The 24,800-nt window shown below is 44.6% G+C and overlaps 1 pseudogene; it reads left to right on the top strand.

The window, feature by feature from the left end:
• The first annotated feature begins 2,526 nt into the window (after positions 1 to 2,526).
• Positions 2,527 to 24,800, top strand: part of LOC125103325 (butyrophilin-like protein 1) — a 335,717-nt pseudogene continuing 313,443 nt past the window's right edge.

Below are 24,800 nucleotides of genomic sequence, written 5' to 3'. Positions count from 1 at the left end.
TCCTTCCCCTCTTCTCCCAACATGGGATCCAGAGGTTGCATTCAGGGGAAATAAGCTTTCATGGCCCAGTCATGCTGGGCCATGTCTGAGTCCAAGGTCCCCTTCCTGTTCCTCTTTCACCCTGAGTTGTGTGGAGCCGGGGCTGGGCTGGGCTTGAGGACTGGGGTGTGTGAGGGTGTGGGGAGCCGTGTCCCTGCAGCTCCAGCCCTCCCTCCTCCGGGAAGGTCCTGGATGAAAGGTTACTAGATGGCAGGACTCCTGTCTTCCTTCATCTCTGCATGTGTGAGAATGAAGTGTCATAAGTACAACTTCTGTAGTGCAGTTCCTGGCACTTAGTAGGTACTCAATAACATTTAGTTTTCTTCTCTCTGACATTTTGCAAAATTCCACTATGTTTACAGGCCTTGAGGAATTTCCCCATTGGGCAGAGATTGGCGGTGGCAGTGGAGGGTGGACCTGGAGGATGATATTGGCCCTTGTCTGTTTTTTTTCCCCCCCATTGGAGATGGATTTTCCCAATATTCCTGAGTCTAAGTGGATATTGGCAGAATAGACCTTTGGGGATGATAACGTGGGATGTATTCAGGTATATGTAGAAGCCCCGGGTTTGCCCAGAGTTTAATATCTCAGACCAGACATCTGGGTGGAAACCAACCACTCCCATGCACCAACGGGTCCATCAGTCCTTGCTTCATGAAAACAGATAGAGTGGATCATTCACAACAATTGAGAGTGAACACAGGCTGTGAGAGGTTCTGCTAGGTGCATGGTTGTGGAACTTTGAGACACTGGTTTCCTCACCCATAGAATTAAGACAATAATGACAACAACCTGGCAGAAGTGGGGCTAGGGAGGCTCTAGCCAAAACTGGTGTCTTAACACCAGTCGCTTAACACATGAACACCCGAGCACTGGGCGGGCTTGAGGGAGCAAACAAGGTGGTTGAGTCTGACATTTTTCTAGCTCGGTGCCACATATATGTTTGAGGTAGGAAGAACAAAAGAGCAGAGAAGTTGGTGCAGTTGTTGCATCCACCCAGTGGCTGACTCGTTTCGGTCAGAGTTAAGTCTTCCTGTTTCTCAGTGGACTGAATTGTTTTCCAAATTGGACAGAGAAGCCAACATGCTGCTGAGGTGACTTCTCTGCACATGAGCTCAGGCAAAGTTTCCTGAGTGTTTGCTGTGTGCTGGACACGTGACACGTGACAGTGCCTCCCTTTGTGGATGCCACGGACACTCCACAGATCACATATCAGGGCTGTGGAGGAGAACAGGGCACCACTAAACCCCAACAAGCACGTGTATGGGGCACATATGGGGATGAGCATGTTGTCGAAGGCCCCTCGGAGGGAGGTCACTTTAGGTGAGACTGGAATGGTGACCAGTTTGGAGGACGACAGAGAACAGGAACATCCAGGAGCTTGTGAGAAGGCCTGAGGCTGGGAAATCTCCCTGAACTGGAGGAACGCTGCCAGGCCAGGAGGGAGCACTGGGAGCAGTGGAATGAGATCAGAGAGGAAGCTGGGGCTGGCTGAGGTTTAGCAGGAGGATCCCTGGAAGGGGTGAAGAGGAGCTGATATAAGATGATTTGAGAGGTTATAACCTTGGATGGAAAATGAACTTGAGAGGGCCGGGCTGAAGGTGGGCAGGGGACACCCATGGGGAAGCAGGGAAACTGTGTCTGGGTAAGGAGGGAAGTGAGATGGGTGTGGAGCTAGAAGGTGGCCATGGATATTAATTCAAGAAAAGTCTTGAACTTTCTGGTGCACTGACAGCAGACTGGGTGGGAAAGTGGAGAGTGTGGTGGAATGACCCTCCAGTTTCTGGCAGGCATAACTTGGTGAACCAAGTTGTCCTTTACTGAGATGGGGAATGGCAGGAAGGGAGGGGCTGGAAAGGAAGCCCTAGTGCTCCATGGTGTTCCCTCAGAGACCACGGAATCCACCTTTCCTGGTACACACTGGTAGGGAGGGGCTGAATGGTCCACCCAGGCCTTGTGTGATATTATAGCATTAAGAAGCCACAGGGTGCTGTCCATTCAGCTGGGGAAGTGCCAGGGTCCTGGAGCTGGTCCTGGAAGATTCTGTGATGCTCAGGCTTAACCCCTCCATTGCCATGCTGTAGGGAGCACTTGGGTCATCTTCTGGTGAAGAAAAGCAAAGCAGCTACACTGGGGCATTTCAAAGGCTCCTGCCACATAGCATTCACTAGCTGACAGCATTCACCAACCAACAGAATAGTTTTGGTAGTGAAGACAAAGTACAAGTAGCCCTAAGAATAAGGCTTTTTTAATCTTGGCTGTTCCACACACACTCCTTACTTCTGGTCTAGAAGCTAGCCAACCTGGAGAGTGGCAGTTGTTTAACAAAGGACTACAGAGTCTGTGTCTCTGTGTCTCCCTGCAGAGTGGGTCAGTGTATCTGTACCTGCCCTTTTTCTGTGGCTCTGATCATGCTGTTTCCTTCCTGATAACTAGGGTGCACCGTCCAGAGGGCAGGGCAAAGTCTTCTAGGGTTGCATTTTGTAAGCTTTCATTTTCAAATGGTGGAAGGAGTCAGAGCAGGATTCTTCTGTCTGGGAGTGCTAAGTGCCCCAGGTCCCTGTTTCAGCTGAGACCTCTGCAACCTGTGCCAGGCTGTGCTTCTCTACTCTCCTGGAACCAGCTGCCTCTCAGACAAGAGGAGCCTGTGGCACCAATGTTGAATCTAGAAGCAGGGTTTGGGGCTTGAGCAGTGAACCGCATGTGCAATCTCTGAGAACAGATTTGGGGCTGGCTGAGGTCTCACAGTACTGAGCTAGAGACGTTCCAGAACCCCCTGGTTTTCAAGCAGGTGAGTGGGTTTGGAAGACAGTTGCTGGACAAGAAGAGGAAAGTGGGGAGCAGATGCTTGGGAGGAGGACACCGAGATCCTGAGGGTGCTCAGAGACTGGTGTGAATAATAATGAGGCTTTGAGATGACCCAGAACAACTACAGTGGGGACTCCAATTTACTTATTTACTTAATGACATTTGTGTAGCTTTCCTAGGAACAGGCACTGTTCTAATGTGCACTAACTCTCCATACATACATTCATAGTATACTTCTTATACAGTGGGATGAGATCTTATTACTGTCTTCATATTGCAGATAGGACCTGGGGCAGAGCAGGTCAAGAAACTTGCCTCAGGTGATTCCCACAGCAGGTGGCTTAGTATGGAGGAGATCTTAGCAGTCAGCCCCAGAATCTATCCTTCCCAAGACCACTGGCTGCCCCCCTCCCACTCAGGGTCAGTGGTTTGAAGCCCTTCTTTTTGACCAGGTCTCATTTTATCCTGTGCTTCCCACTGCTCTGCTGGGATCCTTTATCCTGAGTCAGAAACTCCTCAAAGTAGAGAAGATGAGGATTAACTGTTCATGGGGAATTGTCTGGCTTCAGCTATGAGCAAGTCCACGTCCTTGGCCCTGAGCAGAAAAGGGCTTCAAGAGGCAGGAGCTAAAATCAGTGTGAACTCACCTATCAAAGGATCCCAGAACAACGTGCATGTGGTGGGAGCCACAGTGTCCTTGAGGAGGACGCAGTCTGACTGTCATGCTTCTTAGTCATTCCCTGGTCATATTTAGGGGGCAGCAGAAGAACAGCACACAGGAGCTGGTGTGTCCTTCATGGGGAGGGCCCTGAGTCTACACCTTGTGTCCCTGGACCTCTGTGCTGGCCTGTGACTTAGGCAGACATGGAGGAGGCCTCTGTGCTGAGGCAGGAAGGGTCTGGTCCTATGGGCAGATCAGGCTGGGAAAGTTTTCAAAGGACTGGGAGGGCTTTCTTGGCATCAGGGTTGTGGCGCCCCCACCTCATCAGCATACTGAGTAGTAGGAAAGGCTGTGCTCTTGCTGGGGACTGTTGCCAGCCCTGAGCCCTCCTGTCTGCTCTGAGGCCCAGAGCTCTGAGCTGGCCCTGCTTCCTCTATGGAAGTGTCACCTGCCTCCTGCCCTGTGTCTCCCCAGGTCTGAGGAAATGGAGGATTGTTGCTGGGGCTCTTTGCTCTCCCATCTCCCCTCCCTGCTTCTCCTCTTCCAGCTGCCTGCTGGGGGCTCTGCAGGTGAGTGTGTCCCCTCCCCCTCCCTGTGTCTCCCTGGGGAGGGTGAGAGTCCCCGGAACTCTGCTGCTGTCTCCATCAGGACAGATGGCTATTGGTGGAGACCCAGGCTCTACACAGATTCTGGAGATGCCCCAACTGCTATTTGAAATTAAACACATAAGAAGAATCCCAGAACTGCAAAATAAGGGCAGGGGAACATGACAGTTCTCTAATGAGTTTATGTCTTATGAAGTAAAAAATGTGAATTTCACTATGAATAGTATGAAAATAATTTTCTCTTTATTTTTTTGTTTCCTAGATTTATTGGCTTTTTGTTTCCTGGGTTTGCTGGTACTTCTATTTCATAAATATTTATAGGGTACTGAGTACATGTTAGGTGCTACTCTGTGTACAGAGCAGACAGTCTCTGTCTTTATGGAGCTTACATTCTGGCAGGGACAGCGAGTACAAAATACCGCAACCCGGTACAATCTATGTTTGTTAGAGGAGTGGAGAGCATGGGACAAGGATTTGGAGCAGGTGGGGCAGTCAGGGCTGCAGGATGGCAAGTGGGCAGGCAGCAGTGCTCCATAAGGTGGTCACTGTATGCAGTGCGATGGGAACAAAGGCATGGGGGGGGGAGCCTGTCTGGATCCCATGGAAAGAGGTTCTCCACAGTGAGAAGCAGCCAGACAAAGCTGGCGGTATGCCTGGTTGTTCAAGGAGCAGAGGAGGTGAATGTTGACTGGAGCAGAGTGAATGAGGGGGAGAGAAGCAGGAGTTGGGGATCAGAGAGCAGGGAGGGTCTTCCTTAATGGGCTCGGGATCACTTGGGCAACTGCAGAAGCATTGAAGGGCTTTGGTAGAGGAGGGACATGGTTTTGGTTCCAGGTTTAAAGGTTCATAGACATTGACTGGAGAGAGGATGTCACAGGGAGACTAGTAATTGTCATCCCCCAGGTGAGATAGAAAGTGACTCAGCCAGGAGTTGAGAAGTCGGTGTTTGGTTGTCTGGTGGGGTTTGTCTTGCAGAAGTGTCCTCCTGTGACATATCTACCAGGTCTCAGAAGACCAAGGCTGCGAGGGGCTGGGGGCAGTGGGATGAACCTTCTTTGGGAACAAATAGTGATTTGGGTCCTGGGAGCAGTGGAATGAAGGCAGGTTTTAATGGAAGTAGCTGTGAGGTCTAGTTTTTAGCGCACATAGAATTCAGCAGAGAACAAAGACATAGGCAGAAATAATAAATTTAGGAGCAGGTGTAGGAAAGTTTTAGGTGTGCTGCAATGAATAGGATGTTACCACCTGGCCACAGTAGTGTTCTTTGGTGAGTTTTCAGTCCTGTCCTAAGAGGAGGCAGGTTAGAGCTGTGGTTTTCAGAGTGTTGTCCCTGGGACATCAGTATCAGCTTCTCACCACCTCCTTAGAAATGCACATTCTTGGACCCACTCCAGACCTACTGAACCAGGAGGCCTGGGGGTAGAGCCCACCAGTCTGTGTTTCACAGGCCTTCGTGGTGATTGTGATGCCTGTGGAAGGTTGGAACTACTAAGTTAGAGAGTCCTTCATGGAAGGGCCTGGAGTCAGGAGCACAGGCTGCTGAGGAGTCTCTTTGACACCATTTGTGTATTTCAAAGTTGTTGTAGGATAAAATTGTCCCATTAGGAGTTGTGACAGCTGAGTGCCTCAGTTAGGGCCTCCCTCCTGCCAGTGTGTTTCCTTCCCTGTCCTGCATCTATGGAGCTTTCTCACTCCTGTGTCTGTTTCCACAGAGGAGTTTATGGTGATTGGCCCCTCGGAACCCATTGTGGCAGTGCTGGGTGCGGACATCACGCTGCCATGTCTTGTGTCCCCAGCCATGGATGTGGAGAATATGGAGCTGCGGTGGTTCCGCTCCAAGTTCTCAGAAGCAGTGTTCATCTATCAAAACCAGCGGAAGCAGAGAGAAGAGCAGTTCTCTCAGTACAGCGGGCAAACATCACTGGTGAAGGATTTCCTCACCCAGGGGGAGGCTGCTGTGCGCATCCACAATGTTCAGGCTTTTGACAATGGGCTGTATACCTGCTTCTTCAGAATGGGAATCTTCTATGAAGAGGCTGGTTTGGAACTGAAGGTGGCAGGTGGGTTGCTGATTGGTATTTATTCACCTGCAGTACTGGAATCCGGAGCCACCTCAGCATCTAAATTAATAGCCCTCAATTTATACAAGAGGGAAAGTGGGTCTTTCACTCTTCATTTATTCAGTTTAAATATATAGAACTCCTGGTATGTGATAGCTATGTTCTCTGTACCTGGATATCTCAGTGTAACAAATAAAGGTCCCTGCCCTGTAGAGTTTATATTATACAGACAATAAATAACCAAATAGATAGGATATAGACAATGTTAGATGATGGTGAGTAGAGATTTAGCCAAATAAATATTTTAGGGATGAGATTTCCAAGCAGAAGAACATCCACGTGAGACACCTGAGGGAAGATTGTGGCTGGTCAGTCTGGGCAGAGAGAGAGGCCACATGATTGGTGTGGAGGTGAATGGGAGGGTGGTGAGAAGTGACTATCTGGAATATAGAGGTGTTCTAGGTCCGGGTGCACAGAGAAGGGATTTATCAGGAGAAGCCCATGAGTAATGCACACTTGAGCAGACATTTGAGTGAAGCAGACAGTGTTCTGAAATGGCCTCCTGGTTGATGGATCTGTGTAGGGCATACACAGCATGGTGATTGTGGTTCTGAGCAATCAACCGAATTGTCCCAGGCCTGGACTGTGTACTCTCTGACAGGTGCAGATGGTGGGATTGGGGAGGAAGTGATAGGAGTTTCATTTGTGGGGTAGTGGGGGTGGTAATACCAGACCATCAAAGGCTTCGTGTGCTCTTATGTCATTTAGATGCAGGGCTGAGGGAATTTTAAACAGAGCAGTGGAGCGAGGTGTGTGAGCGCAGGTTTGCTTTAGCACCTATAATGGAAGGTGTGTGGTTTGCTTTAGCACCTATAATGGAAGGTGTGTGGAAGGTGAGCAAGATTGGAGGCCTGGATGTAGTTATGGGGTGGAGAGGATGGCCCCCTGCATTCATGTAGAGGCAGTGTGGTGGGAAAGGAGCACTCCAGCATCAGAGAGGTTTGGATGTAGACCCAGCTGAGTGAGGAAATTTGGGGACAAGGGACTTCAGGTACTCACAGGTTTTTTTTTTTAATTGATTGTTTAGTGGTAGAAATATTGATTTTATGTGTAAGCTGTAGATTGCTGCCATAATGCTGTGTAACACAGACATAGAAATCTCAGTGGCCAATAACAAAGAGCATTTTTTTAATCTGGCATTCAGGGAGTTCAGCTCATCTGGGCTGTGTTTGGCTAATCTTAGCAGGTCTTACTCATAAATCTTCAGTCACGTAGGGGAAATATAATTAAAAACATAATCTTCCAACCCAGAATCTTGTTTCTAAGATAGTAGGAAGAAGGATCCTTTTTATTATTAAATTAGCATTAACTACAATGCGCTGTGCATCACAGAGATTCTATCAAGAAATGTAAAGACAGAAGAAATCTCATCTTTTCCATATTCAGACAGAACTCATTCCATACATGTTCTCCGGATCAACAGTTATGAGCCCTCAAGTAGGTGGACTTGCCAACACCATTTGTTCTAGATGGTGCACCTTATATTTGCTTGGAAATGGGGTGAGCATGTAAGCTAGCTAATTGGCTTTATCCTGAGGAAAAACAAATTCACCTATTGTAAAAATAAAAAAAAAAATTCCAGAGTAGTTAACATAGAGTGTTATATTCATTTCAGGTGTGCAATATAGTGATTCAACACTTTCACATATACTCAGTGGAATTACAACAGAAACTCTACAGGCCAGAATGGAGATGGAGTGATGTGATATATTCAATGTGCTAAAAGGAAAAAAAATCTGTAGCCATGAAACCAGCAAGGGGATCATTCAGAATATAAGGAGAAATGAAGAGTTTCCCAGACAAATAAAAGATAAAGTAGTGGGGTTTTTTTGTTTGTTTGTTTGTTTTTTGGCTTTTGGTTTTTGTTTGTTTGTTTGTTTGTTTGTTTGTTTTTTACCAATTCTCCCGTTATGATGATGGGCGGTGATTTTACACGTGGATCATGGTGCCCACTGAGTTTAGGCTCCTACCCTGGCAGAGAAGGGGGAGAGAGGGTTTCTGTCTTCCTTGGTGTGAGCAGTTCAAAGAGAGGGTTCCCAGGTCCTTGAGAAACACATTCTTAGGTTATGGAGCTGCCAAAGGCCTATTTGTTTTTGTTTCTGTTTTGTTTTTTTTAAAGTACTTATATACATTTGAAAGAGGAGAGAAAACACCCAGAACCACAAGTTTCCTCAAGTAAATGCTATAAGAAAAGAATGGGAAGGGGCTCTCTTTCCCTATTTTCAACAGGGACAATAAAACTTGTACTTTTAATATATTTTGTCCTGACAGTGGACCTTGGCTGGGTTTGCTCAGCTGGTGTTGTCCAACTGGCTATTGGTTGATCCAGCTGGAAAGGCTGCGCTAGCCTGAAGATGTCTGTCCTGTGGCAGAGGACAGGGCAATGGCTCAAGCAGTTTCCAACCTCTACTAGAGTCACATTCCCTGAACTCTCAGTGGCTCAGTCAAGTCACAGGAGGAAGCCCAGAAGCAGAGTGTGAAGGCATTAACAATAGGTGGCAGAGGGCTGGCTGGATGTAAAGAAGGCTGAAATATTGGGGATATTTTCATCCTTATCCTCAGAGATGGGGCCAAACATGAATTAGTGCAGGATTTGAGTCTGAAGCATCTGTGAGGAATCCTGGCACAGCTAAACCAGAGATGTGGATATTAGGGAGCGAGCACAGGAGGTATGTAGGTTGGTGGAAGTGATGAACGAGTGGCAGTGGGTGTGCCTGCAGATGCCCTGGAGAGTGTGTGAGTTGAGAAGAGCAGAGAAGGATGGATCCTGGAACCAAATGTCTCCTTCTATCCCTCTGGGTGATGGAATTCCCACCCTCATGTTTGGGGAGAAGAGCCTGCTCTCTGGGCCTGCCACAGGTCCCCATGTTCCTTCCTTCTGTTCTCCATGGCAGGACCCCTTACATTAATCCTTGTAGGGACCACTCCCCACAAGGAGCCCCCAAAATGCAGTGCTGTGCATGGAGTTGTGCACAGGAAGTTTCTGCTGGAATCCCTGGGCTCTAGGTGGCCTCCTTGTGCTCTCTAGCTTCTCTCTTCAGGTGTGGGCTCTGCCCCTCAAGTGCACATCACAGGGCCAGAAGAGTTGTGTGCATGGCCTCGGGGTGGTTCCCAAAGCCCCAAGTGCAGTGGAAAGCTCTCAGTGGAGAGAAGTTCCTGACGTTCTCTGAGACCCAAGCCTAAGATGCTGAAGGGCTCTTCACCATAGACGCCACTCTTGTGGTGAGGGACAGCTCTTCAGGGAATGTGTCCTGCTCAGTCCTCAACCCTATCCTAGGCCAGGAGAAGGCAATGGCCATTTTCATCCCAGGTCAGTATTACTTCCCACTCCTAGAAGGGTGGGATTATCTGGTTGGGGGTCGCTGTGTATGCTGGGCTGGGCCGTCCTGAGCAGTGCCCTGATGGGGTGTCTGGCTGGACACAGAACCCTTCTTCCCTCAGAGTTCTCCCTGGAAGCTGGCTTTCATGGTGATCCTGACTGTGCTGATGCTCCTACACCTTGGGGCTGTCTTCTACATCATGAGAGAACATACTGCAAAGCTCCAGGATATGCAGGAATGGGAGAAACTGCACAGAGAAAAGGAGGAGGACCAGCAGATAAAGGAGGAGGCACTGAAGGCCAGAGGTAAGGCAGGACAGGGTCAAGGCAGACAAGTGTGGAAGCTGGTGCAGAGGAGAAGCGGACAGTAGGCCCTTGGCCAGGAGCAGGGTCTGAGGAGGACCAGAGAGGACAGGCAGGGCTGTGGAGGCTCGAGGGGTCTGGAGTTAGATCTTCATGGAGACATATAGATGCTCTTGTGGGTTTTCCAGGTGCAGTCTTTGCTGCTCTTAGTGATGGAAGTTTATGTGTATTTTTCACTTTTTTTTTTTTTCAGATGAACTCCAGGCAGATCTTGATATGTTGTGTCTTTTTCCTAGAAGTTTCTGTGTCACGTTTGTAGGAGATATTCTGATTCTTAGCTCACCTGTTACCTGTGTTGCCTTTCAGACTGGAGGAAATCTGTTTACCTGGCTGGTGAGTGACTGTCCGGATATCCTTGGGTCTCTTGCCCCCTAAGCCATAGTGTCCTCTCTCTGTTTCATGCAGAGACAAGTGGAAACTGGTGGGAGACAGAACTTGCTCCATGGGCTTTCCCCTTCTGGGCTATTGTTTCCCACATGGTGCTTTGAAACCTGGAATGATGGTGGTCACTAGAGTCTGTCGTGCATCTTGGGTTGATCTACCCACCACCTTTGTAGCTTTTAGTTTTCAATGCAACTGGTTCTCAGTCAACCTGAATACTCTGGAATATTTTAGAGAAACTATATAAATAAATGGGAGTCATTAAATTCAGGATTTTGATCCCTCCACACAACACCATCGTGGAAGAGTCTTTTCTCTCCAGTTTCTGGAGGTACTGATCACAAAGTGTAGGGTAGAGGACTGGGCAGAGCTTGGGTGGGAATGTCATGGGATAATTTGTTACTGGTCCAGTGATGTGTTTTCTGAGAACAAATGGCCACCTTTACCGTAGAGCTTACCTAAAATCCCAGTCCTTATTTCATCTCCCCTTTCTGTTATTTCCCATATTTCCCATATCTCTCTTTCCTGGAAATCATAGGATGTAATAATGATTTCTTAGATTCATGGAATAATGTATACTTTATTCCTTAAAATATTTTCATACATTGTATCATTTTTTACCTTTAAACCAAATTGAAAGCAGATGGAATAAAAAATTTTGCATGTTTTACTTTCCATGTGAAAATTTCCTTATTTTGGGATGCAATTGATTTGGGATTCATTTCAGAAAAATTCTGTGGATGAAATTTGTTAGTATTATGTATTTTTTTTTGGTAATCAAGAATAGTTGGACATAGTGTATTGTTCTTTGCAGGAATACTTTTTTTTTATCAAAAATTTATTTGAAATGCATGTTTTGACATATTGTTGAATCCTGCTGCACCCCATAAAAAGAGAAGAAACAGATTTAGATGTTGACTGTATTTACGCTAAGTACCTCCCAATTTTTTTTAAGCATGAAATTTCTTTAGAGATTAAAATTATTCTCCACTGGCCCCAGGAGATCTCCCTGACTCTTAGGGGTTCACTGTTTCCACAGAAGTTGTGTCTCTTCTATTGTTCAGAAAATCAAATGCATATAGATAACTGGCCTTGCAATGCTTGTGTGCATAAAATTGAATGAATAACTTAAGAGTTTTTTCACCTTAGATTATAATGTTATAATCAATCGTTCAGTTCTATGTTATTTTCATTTATCTCTTTGAACTCTGCTGAATTTATTTGTTTATTTTTTTAATTTTGTCTCTTCTGGTTAAAATTGTTTTTCTTGGTTGACCCTTAAGTCTTCTTGTCTGTAGGAGAATAGAAGTTTAATAGTTAAAAGTGCTTTTGATTTTTTTAATCATTTTTTTTAATTTATTTTCAGCATAACAGTATTCATTGTTTTTGTACCACACCCAGTGCTCCATGCAGTCCGTGTCCTCTCTAATACCCACCACCTGGTTCCCCCAACCTTCTACCCTCCCACCTCTTCAAACCCTTCAGATTGTTATTCAGAGTCCATAGTCTCTCATTGTTCACCTCCCCTTCCAATTTCCCCCAAATGCCCTCTCCTAACTCCCCATGTCCTCCATGCTATTTGTTATGCTCCACAAATAGGTTTTACTATTCAACTACATGTATCCTTTATTTATTTATTTATTTTTATTTTCCCTAAAGATGCCAATTTAGCTGTATGGGATAAAGAACATCTTTTTTTTTTTTTTTTTGTAATTTCTTTTCAGTGTAACAGAATTCATTGTTTATGTACCACACCCAGTGTTCCATGCAATATGTGCCCTCCATAATACCCACCACCTGGTTCCCCCAACCTCTCAGCCCCCGCCCCTTCAAAACCCTCAGATTGTTTTTCATAGTCCATAGTCTCTCATGGCTCATCTCCCCTTCCAATTTCCCTCAACTCCCTTCTCCTCTCCATCTCCCCATGTCCTCCATGGTATTTCTTATGCTCCACAAATAAGTGAAATCATATAATAATTGACTCTCTCTGCCTAACTTATTTCACTCAGCATAATCTCTTCCAGTCCCCTCTATGTTGATACAAAAGTTGGGTATTCATCCTTTTTGATGGAGGCATAATACTCCATAGTGCATATGGACCACATCTTCCTTATCCATTCATCCATTGAAGGGCATCTTGGTTCTTTCCACAGTTTGGTGACCATGGCCATTACTACTATAAACATTGGGGTACAGATGGCCCTTCCTTTCACTACATCTGTATCTTTGGGGTAAATACCCAGTAGTGCAATTGCAGGTCCATAGGGAAGCTCTATTTTTAATTTCTTGAGGAATCTCCACACTGTTCTCCAAAGTGGCTGCACCAACTTGCATTCCCACCAACAGTGTCAGAGGGTTCCCCTTTCTCCACATCCTCTCCAACACATGTTGTTTCCTGCTTGTTAATTTTGGCCATTCTAACTGGTATAAGGTGATATCTCAATGTGTTTTTAATTTGAATCTCCCTGATGGCTAGTGATGATGAACATTTTTTCATGTGTCTGAAAGCCATTTGTATGTCTTCATTGGAGAAGTGTCTGTTCATGTCCTCTGCCCATTTTTTGACATGATTATCTGTTTTGTGCATGTTGAGTTTAAGAAGTTCTTTGTAGATCCTGGATATCAAACTTTTGTCCGTACTGTCATTTGTGAATATCTTCTCCCATTCTGTGGGTCGCCTCTTTGCTTTGTTGACTGTTTCCTTTGCTGTGCAGAAGCTTTTGACATCTTTTATTTTTTTTAATTTCTTTCCAGTGTTCCAGAATTCATTGTTTATGCAGCAGCACGCCCAGGGCTCCATGTAACACATGCCCTCCATAATATGCACCACCAGGCTCACACAACCTCCCACCCCTCTCCCTTCCAAAACGCTGTTTGTTTCTCAGAGTTTGTATTTTAATGTTGTGGTTTTTAAGACTCAGGACACTAACTTGGCAAAGGTCACATAGCAGCAACTGGCAGGCATGGAATTCAGCCTGCAATGCCAACTCTCTGACCTGCGGTCCAGGAAACTCCCAGAACATCCTCTTGTCTGCCCATGTCAGAAGGGTATCTCTTCTCTAGCCTCTCTCCTTACTCTGTTATAGTGTTACCTGCAGCACAGAGAGGAATCAAGTGCCAGTAGATCAATAATATGCAGACTTGTTCTGGCCCATGTCTCACCAGGGTGTCTTCCCTTTCAGCCCTGAAGAAGGCAAAACTGTATGCAGGTAAGTGACTCAGTTTCCCATGGCTTTACCTTCCCAGCCTCCACTGTGCCACCTTCTCTGTCATTGGACCCCACACCAGGATGAGGTTGTTGTCCTTGAGCTCCTTGTGTTTGTTGTGTCCTTCTGAAGACTGCAGGGACTGTCCATGGGAACACAGATCTGCCTCTATTCTGACCCATCCTCTGCTGTAGGTTGCTGTTAGAATTAGCAACATCCTGTGGACACACCTTGTTCAACAGAGAGTTTTGTTGGTCCAGTGACAACAGAGTGGTCATTTGTAAGGGCAGTTGGACCATGGCATTGACGGTGTACTTCAGAATTTGCTGTCTCTGGAAGATTTCAGAAATCATGCTTGCCTGCTTAGGACACAGTTTTTCCATAAGGGATCCTTTTTCTGAATCCATTTTACCCTGAAATTCCTATCTCTTTTCAATCTTGCTTTGGTTTTCCTGGTTTATTGTTTGTTTGTTTGTTTTTGGTTTTTGGTTTTTTTGTTTGTTTGTTTTTTGCTGTTTCTCTGGAATGATAGTCTTCCTTTTGCTTCTGCATGCTCTGACTCCTTGTCCAAGCCAGGTATCTTCCTCTAAACCTCCATGGTTGTTTTGGAAGTAGTTATCTTTAGCTCAGCTGTTCTGATTCTCAGATCCAGAGCCTCCAGGATGTTTAGGGAGTCCTGGTAGTGGGTTTGTGAGATACTGGCCATTATATACAAAATCTTATGTACACGCTTGTATTACAGCATTAAGAAATTAATTTTTTAAAGGACAGTAACTTATAGTTGTTCACAACCATTATCTCTCCTTTTAGGAGAATTCTGAGTTAGCCTAATGGGCTCAGTACTGGTTAGATTTATTAGGGGCAATGTGTGAGGATTTCAATAAGAGAAGCTCAGAGAAGTGAAAATTGTTTACCAGAGAACATTTGGGAGTAAATCAGGGATAGAAAAGGTGATTGGAGATGAGAGGAGGAGATGAGAAGGAAAGTAGAGAGCCTGTGATTCCTCTCAGAGACACTTTGGATGGCTGAGAGTAGAAGAGACACTTTGGGTGGCTTTGGGTAGAAGAGAGACCACAAATGAAAGCCATGGTGGTTAGAGTTGGAAGTACACAAAGGACATGCAAGTTATTGGGTGCGCAAAAAGTAATAAACTCCTTGATACTCATCTGAGAGTTTTCTGAAAAGACTAATATTTATTTTAATATTAAATATATATTTAAATTTGGAAGTAATTTTCTAACTGGATTTGCTTCAGATAAGGAGGCCATCTCACCCTTGCCGTAGTAGCTGGGGGGAGGAGTGTGATCCTAGGGTTGCTAATGCAATGAAAGGTTATCCAGAGCACCCTCTAGCACTGGGGTGGGTTATGAATCTAGGCAGTTTGAATCCATAACATGTGCCTTTTCTGTCCTGGCTGTTTCTATTTATGATGAGGGATACAGCCTGTGAGAACAGAGAAGGAGGAGTCAGGGGTGTAAGAATCTACAGGGACCAGATGTGTGAGGCAAACTCATTAGAGAGCCTCACTGAATCTTGGGACTTATCAGTTAAAAATGTGGATTAAATAGTCTTCTTTTAGCATCACCCCATTCTCTGCTGGATTGAAATGGCTGTTTTTCAAAGTATACCTTATATACCTTCTTTTTATTTTGTAAGGACAGATACCCTTAAAATAGAATCAACACTTTCACATTGGTGGGCTCATAATGTGATTTGACCAAATGTCTGATCTGATCTTATTCATGAAATTGGGAGAATAATTTCTTTTTTTTATTATTATTATTTTTTTTATTTTTTATTTTTTCAGCATAACAGTATTCATTATTTTTGCACCACACCCAGTGCTCCATGCAATCCGTGCCCTCTACAATACCCACCACCTGGTGCCCCCAACCTCCCACCCCCCACCCTTCAAAATTCTCAGATCGTTTTTCAGAGTCCATAGTCTCTCATGGTTCACCTCCCCTTCCAATTTCCCTCAACTCCCTTCTCCTCTCCATCTCCCCATGTCCTCCATGCTATTTGTTATGCTCCACAAATAAGTGAAACCATATGATAATTGACTCTCTCTGCTTGACTTATTTCACTCAGCATAATCTCTTCCAGTCCCGTCCATGTTGCTACAAAACTTGGGTATTCATCCTTTCTTTTTTTTTTTTTTACAGCTTTATAAACATATATTTTTATCCCCAGGGGTACAGGTCTGCAAATCACCAGGTTTATACACTTCACAGCACTCACCATAGCACATACCCTCCCCAATATCCATAACCCCACCCCCCTCTCCCAACCCCCTCCCCCCATCAACCCTCAGTTTGTTTTGTGAGATTAAGAGTCACTTATGGTTTGGGGAGAATAATTTCTAATGAACAGCTTGCTGTGGAAATGAGGTGAAAAATGTGCTTGGTCCACAGAAGTGCACAGCATAGCTCTGGGTTCACTGTAGAGTCTCAGAATGGAACACCAACTCCCTTTCTCCTCTTCCTTCCTCTCCTCCTCCTGATTCCTCTTCTTTGCTAATCTGTGTCAGTTGTCATATAGAAATGTAGAGTTTGCTGTCAGCTAATGTCTTAGTGAAGAACAAGTAAAGTTCCCTTTTCTCAAAATGTGACATGTCCACCCACTTCATGTGATCTGTTGGTATAAGCAAATCAACAGAGCTGGGCATACTATTTTATCTGAATAAACCTGTGGGAGAATAGGGGTCCCATGTTGTTGGCAAATATTTAAGAAAGTGTCCTGTTCTTATTTTATAATCATTATAATTTTGTTCTGGAGTCTCTGTCCTATTGAAGGTAACAGCTTTACCATGCAGACTTTTCAGGGTCTTATGACAGATATACATTTGCTGTGATCAGTTAGCTTCCTTTCTTCTTCCCAAAGGGGAGTATGAAGGTGGAGGAGTTCATACTTTGTGTCACTGAGAGACAGGGTCCCTGTATTCCTCTCTTGCTCATTTCAGGACCTCACTTTATAGAGGGTAGCTTGATATGGTCCTTAGGATAATTGGGTTTGAGGTTCCATCTAGGTTTATGGAGAAATTGTTATTCCACCCCTGCCCCCATTTGTATCTCCAGTTCCTTAATCTTACTCACATCTGTAAAGTCCTCTCTGCCAAAACATATTCACAGTTTCTGGGACATAGGACACAACCATATTTGGGGGCTGATCATGTGTGGTGTCTCCTGCTGCTTTTGATCTCTCTAGGTGATTATGAGGAGAAGCAGATGACTAGACCAATGTTTTTGGGTTTCCCCTTACACACAGGGATGTTTTTCCTTGCAATACTCCATGATAAAGGGAAGCAAATTCATTAATTTCTTACTTTGAACTTCTCTCTCCTTCCTTGAATCTTCTCCATTACATCTTGATGGGGCAAGATTTCTCTGGTGCCATGTCCTGAGCTCTCCTCACCCATGGCTGAGAGTCATCCTCCAAGTGCAGCTCCACCCAGCTGTATTGCCCCTACCATAGTTTTGAGTCAACCTGCAAGTTCAGTTCAGCCAGTTCGTTATAAGTAAATGGAGGCCTCAGAAATTTTGATCTCCTCAGTTCTTTTTCAAAAGAAAACTTAGTTTCCAGGATGGACGTGTGGCTAGGGATTGAGAAGGCTTACTTTGATAATGAAATCTGTGCAAAGAGCCTTCTTTTTAGAAGTACCCAGTCCCTCAGTGGTGTTAAGCTTTATGGCCTCGGTTTCATGGGAACAGTGTAGCATGATGGCTGTGGATGTATGAGAGAGAAAGTGTGCGTGTGTGTGTGTGTGTCAGAGAGGGCAGAGAGAGACAGAGAGAGGGAAGGAGAGTGTAGAGAGAGAAAATAAACGTGCATGAACAATAAATTCATCAGGTGAATGCTTCCAAAACATTTTCCCCTATAACTCTTGGTTCAGTGTATTTCAGAGATAGGTACCAACACTGGCCTGTACAGTTTCCTCAAGTCCTCATGATTTGTTGTTCACATTTGTGCAATGTGGTTTTCTTGTAGATTGGCGGAAGGAGAAGTTCCAGGCCTGTGAGTTACTTCTATTGTTTGGGTGCTCCTACTGCTATCCCATGGCTTCGAACATCTCCTTCAGCTTGCTGTGGTGATACAGATGCTGACATCATCAGTGGTGGTGGGGTGGGATGGGGCGGTGAAAGTCATGTAGCTGAGATTACTGGGTGTGACTGATACTGGATATAAATGGGTATTCTTTAGTGTTGGTGTCCTGTCAGGCCCTCAAGTGCCCTGTGACATGTTTAACGCCCCCAGATCACTCTTCTTCCTGTTAGAGGCTGTGTGCTTGAGCCAGAAGCCTCTCATCTCATGAGGTTTAGTCCTCCCTGCATGCAGCTAGGTGTTTGGGGGTGGGGTGGTGGTTGTGTGCCTTGTTATGTGTAGGACAAGTCCTTGAATGATTGGTAACTGACTCTGCAGTGACTGTCAGTCTGGATCCAGAGTCTGCCCATTCAAGGCTTGCTGTCTCTGATGACAAGACTAGTGTGACATTCAAGGACTCACCCAAGCACTCAGATGATGGAGTCTATAGTGTCTTGGGTCATGAAGGCATCACATCAGAGTGCTGTTACTGGGAGGTGGACATCAGGAATGCAGAAAGAAGTGAGTGGGCCCTGGGGGTCTGTAGGAGAGATGTGGAGAGGAAAGGCTGGTACCAGGAATACCCAGAAAAGGTGTTCTGGATTGTGGGGATGTATCAAAATAGATTCTTTTCCCTCCCTGCTAATGGAGAACACGCTGTGACAATTCCCCAGAGGGTAGGGGTTTTCCTAGACCTGCAGGAAGGGGATGTCTCATTCTACAACACGACTGATGGTTCCCACCTTTTCTCTTTCTCTCTCGCTTCCTTCTCTGGGACTCTGTTTCCATACTTCAGGTTGAGGTAAGGAGATGTGTCCCTGACCATCTGCTCTGGGGTGGGTGGGCCTGTGCAGACCCCTTTACCCGTTAACAACCCTCCTTGTTCTTCAGAGGAGCCTGTGAGCCTCTCAGGGCAAGGGTTCAGTTCAGGCTGTGGTGCTGAATCTCCATTACTCCCAGGGGCTGAATCTCCATTACTCCCCTGTGGTCCTGAAGCTATGTCCCCATAATGCTCCAACATTGTCCCAGATTCCTCATGGTGGCTCCTCCTGGAGCTGCAGATTCCCAGGGGTAATAGCCTCTGAAGTTAGTCCTCAATGACCGGGTGGCATTTTTTTGGGTATAGACTTCTTTTCTGGGTATAGACTGCTGGGGTGAGGTTATGAGAATAGTCGTTTCATGCCTTATGCTCAGGTATTAGAAGATAAATGTTGACTTTTTCAGCTGTATTGGGGTTGGCTGAATTTTGCTGTTGGAAGTCATGTTTTTTTTGATCATGAGCATTATTTCATGGAGTCTTTGTATTGTTTTGATATGAAATGAGATGAGGTCTGAATTATTCTGAAGAATTAAATGGTTTTTATTTTATATAGTTTGAGCTGTGCAGATGAACCCAGAGACTATGGGTGGGTTACCAGCTCTATTTAGGAAATGTGCACTCTGACTAAAAAACATAGTCCATCTGAACATTTCTGAAGAAATGTATGGCTAATAGACTTGAAGAAGAGTGGAGTGTAGTATTCTATTGTATAGGCTTCCTATTCCGGAATGGATGAGACATACTTATCTTAACGAACCTTAGTAAATATTTGTGTTTTTTTTTTCTGAAATACTGGTGCTGCATTAATTCGGGGAATGGAAAAATGAGAGTTTGGGTTTCCTTGTGAGTCAACAGCAGTTGGAAAGAACAGAACTACCAGAATAAAGAGGTAAATGAAGATTAATGTTTTCAGACCCTGGGTGAATTGCAGAAAGCTTTGACCATGAACACAGTTCCAGGATCTATGTACGGCTTCTCAGTACTTCTAGTCCAATTGTAAAGGTGGATGGAACCCACAGGAAACAGAAGGAAGCCAGACTGTTGAGGACTCAGACCTTGATGAATAAAGGTTTGTTGGCTCCTGAAGTAGAGAACACCAACCTGTTGTGGTTCTGGGAGAGATGAGAAGACACAGAATTGGAAGTGGAAGAAGGAGGTCACAGATCTCAATTCCTGCCTGTGATCAAAAATAGGAAAAGGACTGGAGTCCCTTTGCATATTTTTCTATCTTGTCATGTAGATGAGTCATTTGTATTAATTATCTATTTTCCTTCTCCCTTCTTACCAGTGTGATTTTATGCAAGTTGTCCATGGTAATATTTCAAATGTAATCTCTAGGTAACAGAATAGTCAAATGAGTGTGGCTGGACTTAAGGAATAAATATAACTGATTCAATGCCTGAGACTGCCTGTTTATTCCATTTTGAGGAAAGAGTGAGAACTTTTTCACTTTTAAGTGTAGCCCTGTAGATGGGTGAAAATGTGGAGTTGTTGTGTTGTTATATGAAAGTTCCATTGTGAGTAAATGGTTTATGTGGAAGTTGAGGAACTAAAAGTGTGAAATCTGCCCCTTTTCAATTCATTGTCTTTTGATTCAAATCTACACTGTATGTGCCCTAATTGTTGATACTGGAGGTCATAAATGTTTCATTTTTGCCATGTGGCACATTTGGCACCAGCTTTGTCAGTTAGTGCACTGTTGGGTTTGGCCAGCAAACCCTGAGATGGCGAATGAAAAGATTACTCCAGACACCTTCATCGGAGAAAGGAGAGGCCTGGGGACCAGACACTCTAGCGGCAAAAGGCCTCCAGCCAAGCTTTGTCTCCAGTTTCATTGCTGTATCAATACAGCACATGCAAGCACAAAGCAAGGAGGGAAGTGTAGCCTTAATGGTCAGGACAGTAATATATGGGACAGCGTGTGGTAAGGGCAAGGAGGTAGGAGTTCATGAAGTACATGAGCACCACATGTGCCTGTTTCTCCTTGAAATTTAAACATTTACTTCCTGGATGAGATCCTTGAGCTGCAGTAAGAATGTGGCCACTTTCAGCCAAGAAATTTCAATGGAGGCATAAATTTCTGAGAATTCCTCCTTTGTTTTTCAATTAGTCTCATCCAGGGAGGCATATGCAAGTCAGATTTTGTCTATGCAGACACTGAATTCCTACATAGCACCAGAGGAAACACAGCAAGACATAGCAGGAGAAAAAGCTTTTTTCTTTTCATGTTTTTTTTAAACAATCCTGAACAAATTAGTTCACTCCACACACCTCCAAATTGTGTTTGTTTATTTGTTTGTTTGTTTTTATATTTTATTTATTCAAATTGTGGTTTGATTTTTTTTTAAGATTTTACTTATTTATTTGACACAGAGAGAGAGATCACAAGTAGGCAGAGAGGCAGACAGAGAGAGAGGGGGAAGCAGGCTCCCTGCCAAGCAGAGAGCCCGATGCGGGGCTCGATCCCAGGACCCTGAGACCATGACCTGAGCCGAAGGCAGAGGCTTAACCCTCTGAGCCACCCAGGCGCCCCTCTTTTCGTGTTTTTTAAAAAAGGTTTCATTTATGTATTTGTCAGAGAGAGATTGAGTGAGCACAAGCAGGGATAGTGGCAGGCAGAGAGAGAAGCAGACTCCCAGCTGAGCAGAGAACCCAAAGCAGGACTCCCATCCCCAGACTCTGGGATCATGACCTGAGCTGAAGGAAGACATTTAACTGAGTGAACCACCTAGGTGTCCCACTTTTGGTGTTGTTTCCCGCTTGACCTTACGATGCTACTGACAGTGGCCAGAGAAGACTTACCTTTGGGTGAATGAGTATGGCATTGTAACAGGTTGTGTACTAGAGCGCTGCCTCCCAGGGACTCTTGTCAGTTTTCTAGTGAGAGTTTTCCTACCCAACAGGCTTGGTCTTCAGCGTCTTGGTGAATTTTTTTCCTTCCTGGGGACTCTGGTCCCAGCTTGTCCAATAAACAGAATGTCAGTCTTATTCTTTCACAGGTATTCCGTCTTTTGGATGCTCTACCTCAGCTCTAGATGTAAAGTCTGCTTCCTAATTCTGGTTTCCATAGAGCTTTCTTTTATCTCTTTCATAATTAAATATGTCCTTATTAATAATCCTTCTATCAAATTTTCCCTGTTAACATGAGTGATGTGGTTTCTGCCTCCTGACCAGACACTGCATGATACAAACATCTAAACTGAACTGTATGTTGGGGGAGAGCATTGCACTGCTCACAGGACGTGGGAAAGGGTAATAGAGGAATTTTCAAATTTATCAAAATATTTATCCCAACAATAAAGTCATAAATATACTCTTTGGGATCTTTGTATATTTTTTAAAATACTCTATGTGTTAATATATTATCTGACATGTTCATCTCCTCTTACAGTCTACCTTGTGGCTTTATGACACTGGATTCCTTTTTTTTTTATTTTTTTAAACATTTTTTTAAATTTATTTTCAGCATAACAGTATTCATTGTTTTTGTACCACACCCAGTGCTCCATGCAATCCGTGCCCTCTCTAATACCCACCACCTGGTTCCCCCAACCTCCCACCCCCCCCACCTCTTCAAACCTTTCAGATTGTTTTTCAGAGTCCATAGTCTCTCATTGTTCACCTCCCCTTCCAATTTCCCCCAACTGCCTTCTCCTAACTCCCCATGTCCTCCATGCTATTTGTTATGCTCCACAAATAAGTGAAACCATATGATAATTGACTCTCTCTGCTTGATTTATTTCACTCAGCATAATCTATTCCAGTCCCATCCATGTTGCTATAAAAGTTAGGTATTCATCCTTTCTGATGGAGGCATAATATTCCATAGTGTATATGGACCACATCTTCCTTATCCATTCCTCCGTTGAAGGGCATCTTGGTTCTTTCCACAGTTTGGCGACCGTGGCCATTGCTGCTATGAACATTGGGGTACAGATGGCCCTTCTTTGCTTTTTTTTTTTTTAAAGATTTTATTTATTTATTTGACAGAGAGAGATCACAAGTGGACAGAGAGGCAGGCAGAAAGAGAGAGGGAAGCAGGCTCCCTGCTGAGCAGAGAGCCCGATGCGGGACTCGATCCCAGGACCCTGAGATCATGACCTGAGCCGAAGGCAGTGGCTTAACCCACTGAGCCACCCAGGCGCCCCTGATGGCCCTTCTTTTCACTACACCTGTATCCTTGGGGTAAATACCCAGAAGTGGATTCCTTTTAGATGGGCTATAGGTATGTTTCCTTTGAAATGGAGAGGAAATGAAGGTATGGATGTGATAGGAATTATCCTCACAAAAAAGAGGAATCTTTTGAGACTAGTGGACCAACTGCCCATGTAATTCCAGAAAGAATGGTTAAAACCATCATTCTTGGGAGAAGTGAGGTCAGCATCATGGCAGAATGAGTCCTTCCCTTTGTCTCCCCATTTCTGTTTACAACTAGTAGGATTCCAAAACCCAACAAAGGTTCCTCTGGACAGCACACGAGACACCCACGAGATCCATCCATGTTTACATCTAAGAGGGTGTGGATTGGTCTTCAGGGAGACCAGAGCCCAGGCAGCTTGGTGGGGCCTGTTACCCAGGCTTTTACAGTGGTGGTATTGCTCACCTGTGATTCCTGGGGTCAAGAAGGTGGGGGGTGGATAGGAGTGAGTGAAAGGCTACTTGTCCCTTTGGGCTATGACTGAAGGACCCCATAACTGTGTAGCCACAGAGCTGGGTCCTCTGAGGTAGGACATCTGTGACCAGGAGGGGACAGTGGGGGAAAAGAAAAGGCAAGGGAAGGAAGGAGGCAGACAAGAAGAAACACTTTATTCACTGTCTGCCCTGAGAGTTCAGCAAGAGAGCTCCCAGCCCTGTGGGACTCATGAACTTGAGGATCCTCCTCCTGGAGTGTGGGGAACGCCCCAAACTGGAGGGACATAGTACATACTGGCCACCCATAGAGTTGCCAGTCTCCTCTTTTTTTTTTTTTCTTTGAGCCTGGTCTATACAGCTACCACAGCTACTATGGTAAGAGAAAGCAAAAACTTTTGCTCTCCTGCCACCTGCTGTAATACTAAAGAAGGGCCTCTAACTTCCCACCCAATGAACTGTTAGAATCATAGTTAACAGATTTTTGCCTACATACAAAAGGTGTTGGCTACTTCAAACTATTTGGCAGAGGAAAATCTCATTAAAGAGCATGAAAAATCATGGTAATATGGTTTTGCTAAAAGAAATGACAATTCTCCAGCCACCAAACCTACATTTACAGAAGACTGTGATCTAAGTAATAGAGAATTCAAAATAATGGCCAGAATGGAATTCAACAAGATACAAGAGAATCCGGCAATTCAATGAACTCAGTAATAAAATGAATGGATAGAAGGAGTACTTTACTCAAGACACCGAATTTCTAAAGAAGCACCAAACCAAAATTCTAGAGCTGAACTCAGTAAATGAGATGAAGAATGCATTAGAAACACTGGAAATAGAGCAGATCAGGTGGAAGGGAGAATACATGGTCTGAAAAGTGGAATCTAGAACTGATTCAAGTGGAAGTGAAGAGAACTAAGGTTTATTATTACTTTTTAAAGTGAAGAAACCCTGGGATGCCTGGCTGCTTCAGTTAGTGGAGCATCTGACCTTTGATCTTTGGGTTGTGACCTGGAGCCCTAAGTTGCATGTAAAGATTACTTAAAAGAAAAACAAGCTTAAAAAAATGAAGAAATCCTGCAAGAGCTACCAGTTTCCATTAGGAGAGCCAGTTAAGCATAGTGGGTATATCAAAAGGAGAAGAGAAGGAGAAGAGGGGCAGAGCTATTATTACAAAAGTGTTGTCACAGAACTTCCCAATCCTGGGGAAAGAACTGGACATAGAAGTCTGTGAAGTTAATAGATAACCTTATTATCTCAATACAAAAATACCATCTCCAAGACACTTTCTGATGACACTGTCAAATGTCAAAGATAAAGAAGGAATCTTGAAAGTATAAAAGAAATTAATATAAAAATGAGCCCCATAGGAGAGATCATCAGCAGATTTCTCAGCAGAAACTCTGTAAACCTGGAGAGAGTGGAATGATGTACTCATAGCATTAACAAATAAATATTGCCAGACAAGAAATCTATATCCAGGATTTATCTTTCAGACATGAAGGAGAAATAAAGACTTTTCCAGACAAAGAAAACTTGAGGGAATTCCCCACCACTAGTCTTGCCTCCAAGACATATTGAGCAGAACTTTAATACTGTAATGAAAAGATGAAGGTACAGAGACTCTGAGTAAGCTGGCAGACAGAGTCAGACACTGTAACCTTATTTTAGAATAGGGCATTAACACTTAATGAAAACAGCAATGGCTAAAGTTATTAAAAATAACTAGAGCTACTACAGTTGGTAACAAACCCATACCAGGAAAA

Source organism: Lutra lutra, chromosome 6, assembly GCF_902655055.1.
Source record: "Lutra lutra chromosome 6, mLutLut1.2, whole genome shotgun sequence".
Lineage (NCBI taxonomy): Eukaryota > Metazoa > Chordata > Mammalia > Carnivora > Mustelidae > Lutra > Lutra lutra.
The sequence above is the reverse complement of the archived record's forward strand: the minus strand, read 5'-3'. Positions and strand labels throughout refer to the sequence as shown.